The 7,574-nt window shown below is 37.0% G+C and overlaps 1 long non-coding RNA gene across 1 annotated transcript; it reads left to right on the top strand.

Moving 5' to 3' along the window:
- Positions 1 to 1,046: 1,046 nt before the first annotated feature.
- LOC122230723 lies at positions 1,047 to 6,198 on the top strand. Its single transcript, XR_006207775.1, has 3 exons — positions 1,047 to 1,170; positions 3,067 to 3,189; positions 5,960 to 6,198. It is a non-coding gene; the product is annotated as an uncharacterized LOC122230723 (long non-coding RNA).
- The last annotated feature ends 1,376 nt before the right edge of the window (positions 6,199 to 7,574 follow it).

Raw genomic sequence — 7,574 nt, forward strand, 5'->3', positions numbered from 1 at the left:
CAAAACATAAACAGGGCCGAAGATAAGGCTATTTATGTTCCCTGCATTGGATTACTCTAGGATTCTTCTAATCACAGTAAGGTAGCACTTTTGAGATATCAAAGGACAGGCCAGCTGTATGGTCTTCCTTATATTCCTTACAACATGAAATATCAACATTATTCTCCTCTCTGCTGAAAGCCCTCACCCAAAGTGATAACAGTGTTTACAACTGCCAGGGCCCCAACTATGTACCTTGTTTGGGGGCTGGAAACACCTGGGGATATTGTCTGAGGGCCCAAGAAAAAACACTGCCAGGCTGACCTTTCCAGCAATGGAGGGCAGTAGGTATTCTGACCCCTATTCTGATTTCCTCCAGAACAGAAATTATAAATGGCATCTGGTAAGTGGCATCTGATCACATTTTATTTGTGTTTTTATTTGTGATATAAAGGGACATGTATTAATTTTTCTGGGAGGAAAAATCAAGCAAACAATCAAGTATAATTTCTAGACAAAAGGACTCTCTCAGTAAAGAACTTGCAGGTATTACATATTCTCCTCCCTCATACAAATACATAGTCTCTCATGAGGAAAAAGCACATAAACTTTAACACACATACCTAGAATTATAGCACTCAGAGTCCATTTATCCCATTTGCTTTCTAAAAAATAAACTAAAAAGGAAATTTATTACATAATGGTATTTTATGGTATTTTACTAATGATCTTTTTTAATGTAGGTCAGGCAAATACAATCAGCTATAAGAAAAAGACCTTAGAAATGTTCAAAATGTTCAAAAGAAGGTAGTGTTGATACTATCTATAAACAACTACAAGGTTCAGAAAATGAGATTTACCACGGAGTTTTCTATAAGGTACACAATAGAAGAATAATGTCCTCCCTACATTTGTAAGTGCACAAATGTATGCATTTCTGGAGTATGTACCTAGGGTAGAACTTGGGAGTTACAGGTCATGCATGCATACATTCTACCCATAGTGCTTCAGTGTAGTGATACACTATCTACTCCTACTAGTAACATGAGTTTCCATGACAACATCTTCATGTACACTTGGTATTTTTATACATACAGTGGCCAAGAAGACCATTGCTATCTGTGACAGAATTCTAAGATGGCCCCATAATCTCAGTCCTGGTGTTACTTCTATAATTTTGTTCACTACATGGTAAGAGGTATTTAGCAAATGTGATTAACGTTACTAATCAGTTGACCTTAAAATAAGGACATTATCTGGGTGGTCCTAAACTAATCACATAAGCTTTTTAAAAGGAAAGCATTTCTTCTAAGTGGCTACAGAAGAAGAATTCAGAGAGATTCAAAGCATAAGAATGATTCAGCAAGACAGAGATACTCTATTGCTGTAAAGGAGCTAAGACAGCCAGTAAGAAAACGGGGACCTCAGTCCTACAACAATAGTCAACTGAATTCTACCAAAAATATGAGTGAGCTGGGAAGCAGATTCTTCCCTAGAACCTCCACATAAGAGGCCAGCCTGGCTGCCACCTTGATCGTGGCCCGTGAGACCTTTAGCAGAGAAACCACCTATGCTTAATAAAATTTTGACCAATCAAACTGTGAGTTCATTAATGGGTGTTATTTTAAGTTTCTAAATTTGTGGTGATTTTTTATGCAGCCACAGAAAACTAATACACTGTCTGTGACTAACCAGGTAGTATAGGACCTGACTTAACCAACCTCTACTCTGGTCTAACTGATTGTTGGCATAGGAATGTAGGTTTGCTGTTTCCCCATGTTCTACTTATGAGATGCTGAAAATTCATATTTTTATATTAAATGTTCTAATATTTTTTGAACCTGGCAAGTAATTCAGTTAAACCAGAAAAAATTTTAAAAAGTCACTATGCAGGCCAGTTTGTAACTCTGGCCTAGCAGTTCCTTTAAATTCCAATGTTCCATGATCTACTAAATGAATGTTAATAAAGGCCTTTCACTTTTTGTTTTAAATAATATATATTGGAAATGTTGTAATGCACTAAATGGCTTCTAACTTTTCTTCCAGATGAAAGATTTATAATTATTAATGCAGTACCCTTCCTTTTCTATGAGATCTCTTCCTGTGCAGAGGATTACAGGAATTGAGGTTTATATTAAAGTTTTGCTTGGGAGCCACCTGAAGAAGTTTCCATGCACCTAAGATGATACGATTTAACTCCTGGCTAAAAACCACCATGAGTTAAAATCCATCAAATACATTTAAATCCTTGAGTTTATAATGATAAAAAAAATAAAACTAAAAAGTAAAATCTAAAAAAAAAAAAAAAAAAAACCAAATTATAAAGTTTTGCTACATTAAACCATCAGACAAATAATTCAAAACTAAGAAATATTGGGGCACCTGGGTGGCTCAGTCGGTTGAGTGTCTGACTTTGGCTCAGGTCATGATCTCACAGTTCATGAGTTCGAGCCCTGAATCAGGCTCTGTGTTGACACTCAGCCTGGATCCTGCTTCGGGTTCTATATCTCCCTCTCTCTCTGCTCCTCCCCTGCTCACGCTCTGTCTCCCTCTCCTTCAAAAATAAACATTTAAAAAAAATCAAAAACAAGAAATATTTATATTGATGTATAAACTTTTTTCTTGTAATAGAAATATGGCAATAATGTGTATCAGGAAGGAATAGCTGTTTTTTCTTCCCGACTACAGAGGTGGTAGTTATGATTGTGATCTTGGGCAAGTTTCTTAACCTGTGTCAAATTTCTTGATATATAAAATGAACTTACAGTAATAGGAAACTTATAGGATTTTTGTAAGGATCATATGAGTATGTCTGAAGTACTTAGAACGTTGACTAGAACTTAATGTTCAACAAATATTAGTAATTTGCAAAGAGAGGCATGAGAGTTCTAAGTAGAGAGGAGATCTCACCTTGGCCAGAGATATTCAGTAGCTTGATGGTGCTTCCATACTCCTTTGTGTGGCTTTAAATCTAGCTTTAGTCCATCTTTTCAGATCCCTTATCTGCTCTAGTGCAAGCTGTAGAGTCCAAATCATCCAACTGTTCCACATTTCCTAATCTCATGATGTATCTTCCCTCTCATTTAGATCCCACAATATGGAATATCAGGAGTCCTATTTCCCTTTGTCCATCCTAGACAGCAAACCTATAGACAAGTCCTCCACAAAACCTCCCCAGATTTAGCAGAAACTTGACTCCTAATTTCCATGGTAAGTGTCTAAACTTCAGGTAAAAGTACATGGCTAACATCTTGCATTATATTCATTTGCATCTCAATCTGTTTCATTTATAGATGATAAATTCCTCACAGAAAAGTGTATTTTATTTGTGTTCCTACAGAGCTTAGAATGAGGACTTCTAATGTTAGGAACTCAGCAAATGTTAATTGAATTGAAGATGCTCAAAAGCAGCAGACAGGGGCTGCTCACTTGGGTTAGCATGACTCAGTTGTTTAAGCATCTGACTGGAACTTAGGCGATGATCTCACAGTTCATGAGTTCGAGCCTCACATCAAGCTCACTGCTGTAAGCACAGAGCCCACTTGGGGGGATTGTCTGTTCCCCTCTCTCTCTCTCTGCCCTTCCCCCATTTGTGTGTGTGCATGTGCAGGCATTTGTTGGGATGAGCACTGGGTGTTGTATGTAAGCAATGAATCATGGGAATCTATTCCCAAAGCCAAGAGCACACTATATACACTGTATGTTAGCTAGTTTGACAATATTTAAAAAAAAAAAACACGTAACAACACTCTCTCTCTCTCTCTCTCTCTCTCTCTCTCTCTCTCACACACACACACACACACAAACATTTCATGAAAAAAAAAGCAGCAGACAGGCCATTCAATAATGAACACAGATAAAGAAGAAAGAGATGATTCAATATTTACATATCATAAATTGAGACAGGTTTGGTCTGCCCATTTTTAGAATTTTGTGTTTGTTTTGTTGTGTATTCACCTCTACAGGCTAAAAAGTAAAATAACTACCGGGATGAGAAGCCTGAATGAAATCATTCCAAACAACATAATTATTTTTATATCCTCTTGAATTCAGCAATTTCCTATCATTAAATAAGTTAGACTTCCAACACAGCACAATAGCCTTGTAGCACTAACTACTTAACTTGGGATTCTAATGTGCTATCTTATTTGGCCAACAGCTGTTGCTACTAAATTTCTGCCTCTCTGAAAGTAATCACATGGCAGAATAGTCTGCCAGTTTAGACATGGATGGTTCTCCTGCTGATTTTCTTTGCCCTCTATCCACCATATATAAAAATACCAGATTTTCACTTTGTGGGCCTTACTTACAGCTAGGTTACAGATTTATAAGCAGTGCTGGTCAAGGGGACCTTGTTGTAAGTCTACTGAGGGTATCTGGGAAAGGTTTTCATCCACAATAAAAAAAAAAAGACCTCTTTTTGCCTTTGAATATGTTATATGAGGATACGCCTCCTGCCCAGTGGTTATTTTTTAGCCACAAGAGGACATACCTGAAAACTAAAGCCAAGTCACCAAAAATAGAAGTCAGAAGGACAGGAAAACACCCTTGTCCTGAATAACACTGCTTTTCCAGAAATCAAATCCTAAGACCTGTCATTTATGGAATTCTTTTTCTATTAGATCATAGATCCTTACTGTTTTCCATTTTGTTTAGTTTGCTTATCCAGATCTGACAATAAGAATACTAAGTCTGGGTGCCTAGGTGGCTCAGTGAGTTGAGCGTCCAACTCAGTTTTGGCTCAAGTCATAATCTCCTGGTTCACGGGACTGAGCCCCGCATTGGGCTCTATGCTGACAGCACAGAGCCTGCTTGGGATTCTCTCTCTTCCTCTCCCTTTCTGCCCTTCCCCTGCTCACACGTGTGTATGTGTGTGTGTGTGTGTGTGTGTGTGTGTGTGCGTGCACATGCGCATGCATGGATGCTTTCTCTCTCTCTCTCTCTCTCTCTCTCTCAAAATAAATAAGTAAACATTAAAAAAAAAAATACCAAGTATAAAGTGTTTCCCGAATGATGTAGTATTCATCACAATCACAGCAGACTAAAACTTGTGTTTCTCAACTGGAATTTTTTTCATTATAAAGTCCCAGTTAATAGTAATATTCAGTCATAATAAAATGATGACTTAAGGGACATTTAAACTGAAATTATGTGACTGTCTTTATAAACTGTAATACTTGGAAAGATAAAACTAGCAGCAATTTTGTGCAGTTAAACATTAATATCTTGCTAATCCTGGACCTCCCTGGTGATTTACAGCTCACTGAATAGTGCTAATAAATATTCTAGTGTAATGCATGTCGATAATACTTACTATGTGAGAAGGACTATATCAGCTTACCTCCAAATGAAACAGCAAGACATTTGAGCTAGAAATTTTTCAATTATTTTGTGACAAAGAAATTGAGGAAGTTTCTATTTCAAAACTCAATTGATGTATATGGCTTAGTTTTGGTTTGTTTTCCCTGAGGACTTATTCTGCCAGTATAGGGCACCTTTTTGTGTATACAGCCATTCCTATACAGTCCTGTTCACATCAGGAGAATTAGCCAGACTCCTAACTCTAACATTCCTATCCTCAAAGGCAGATATCACCTACCTGTATCAACACAAAGCAAGAAATACTTTAAGATATACAATTAGCAGTATCAGAGTTTGCTGTTTGCATATTTATCTATGAACAGACCTTACTTCATCCTTTTAAAATGAGAATTGTATATAATAACTGGTTACAATAGAATGGGGCAAACAGTGGCTAACTACACATTAAAGTATGTAGAATTCACTTTTTCTTCTGAAGAGAGGGACAATTAAAATGTTAATGACAGAAATTTCAACTTAGGCCAAGTTAAGTTTAAAAAAAAAAGGAAACCTATTGGCTCAGGTATCTGAAGAGACTAGGCCAAGTTCTTGTTCAGTTTGATCCAAGAATGCACTCAATATCATTTGAACTTGGTTTCTCTGTTTGACTTTCTCTCAGACCTCCCATGGCTTCAAGTTCATATTCCTCCTCATTACTAACAAGATCAGAAGATAAGCACCAGGCTCTTCTTTCAATGGGTGCAGAAAAAGTCTCCTTGGATTCCGCTTACTGGATCTTGGTCCATTCCTAGGTCAGTAATCAGAGCAATATAGTTCCAATGAGTCAGGAGCCAAAAGTGGAGATTTCTGCACTGAATTATATGAATTATATGAAGTGATAATAAAAGAGAGACTGTTCATCAGAATCAAATTGTGGATTTATTACCAAGAGGAGAAACAACAGTTGCTGGGTATCTAAGACAACGATGTTTTAGACATCTTTATAAAAACTTTAAAAAGAGTCAAAATAAAACTAAATTGACATATTGACATACACTCTTTAGACACTCAAAGAAGTAGTCATTTAACTGTCAAGAGACAAAAATCACTTTAAGTTTGATTGAAATGATTCATTATTCCCAAATCTTTCAGTGTAAAACTAAATATAAAATATATTTTATACATATTACTATATTTACATTCTTTTTACTAAGCAATAAATTATTCAATGTGGTAAAGTCTACCATGAGGTCAGCACTACAAAGGTGTTTTCATAGAATTAGAGGAGAAAAGACATGACTGCAGATACCAGATTACCCTAACTGAGGTGAAAAGACTTACTTCCATGAAGTGGTGTTGACCAATGGAATGGAAGACACGGTGATGTAAAATGAGGTGTTCTTGCTATGGACTAAGTGTGAGGGATATAGAAAATGTTCAAGATTGAGTCTTACATTGGAATCCTCAAGGAATTTTAGGATTTAATAATACGAGATCAGATGACAGTCTAGGTGGAAAGAACAACAGTCACCCCCCAAACCACCAAAAACAAACAGAAAAACAGAACAGTGAATAAAATAGTTTTTTAGTGAGACAGTAAGGATATCAGTGTTATAAACACAGAAGAATGAGTGAGACACAAAGTTCTACATCAGGAAATTGTAGGGTCCAGGTAAAGAATGACTGGCAAAAAAGAAAAAAATACCAGAATGACTGGCAGAATATGGTAAAAATGGGTAATGGAATCATGCAGACCAGAACGCAAATCCCAGGGCTGCCATTTAACAAGTGTGTGACCTTGAACCAATTACTGAGCCTCTCTGTGCCTCACTGCTTTACCTGTTAGCGAAGGTGAAGAAGACCCATTTGAAAAGATTGTGAGGACTCAATGAAAGAATGCATTTAAATGTAGCACAGTCCCTGGCATGTGTGATATATGTGACAATTGTCAGTGGTTATTATTATTACTATGTAAGTTAATGTGATGAAAAAGCAAAGATCCTGAGTTGGGCTCTTTTAGGGAAAACACACACACACACACACACACACACACACACACACACACACACACACACCAGCCTTACTCAATTCCTTCAGATAACGTGGAATTGTTGTTTGTTTGAGGAGTAAACATAGAAAGGAAGACAATGCATAGCAAGGTCTCAAAAGAATCTAGGGACCATCAGAGAACAGAAACCATAGTTGACCTGGTTTCACAGTAACCAGACCACCATAGCGCAGTGTGGTTCAAGTTCCAGGGCTCTGAGACAAGAGTTCAATGTTTCCTTCTCATA

Source organism: Panthera tigris, chromosome C2, assembly GCF_018350195.1.
Source record: "Panthera tigris isolate Pti1 chromosome C2, P.tigris_Pti1_mat1.1, whole genome shotgun sequence".
NCBI lineage: Eukaryota > Metazoa > Chordata > Mammalia > Carnivora > Felidae > Panthera > Panthera tigris.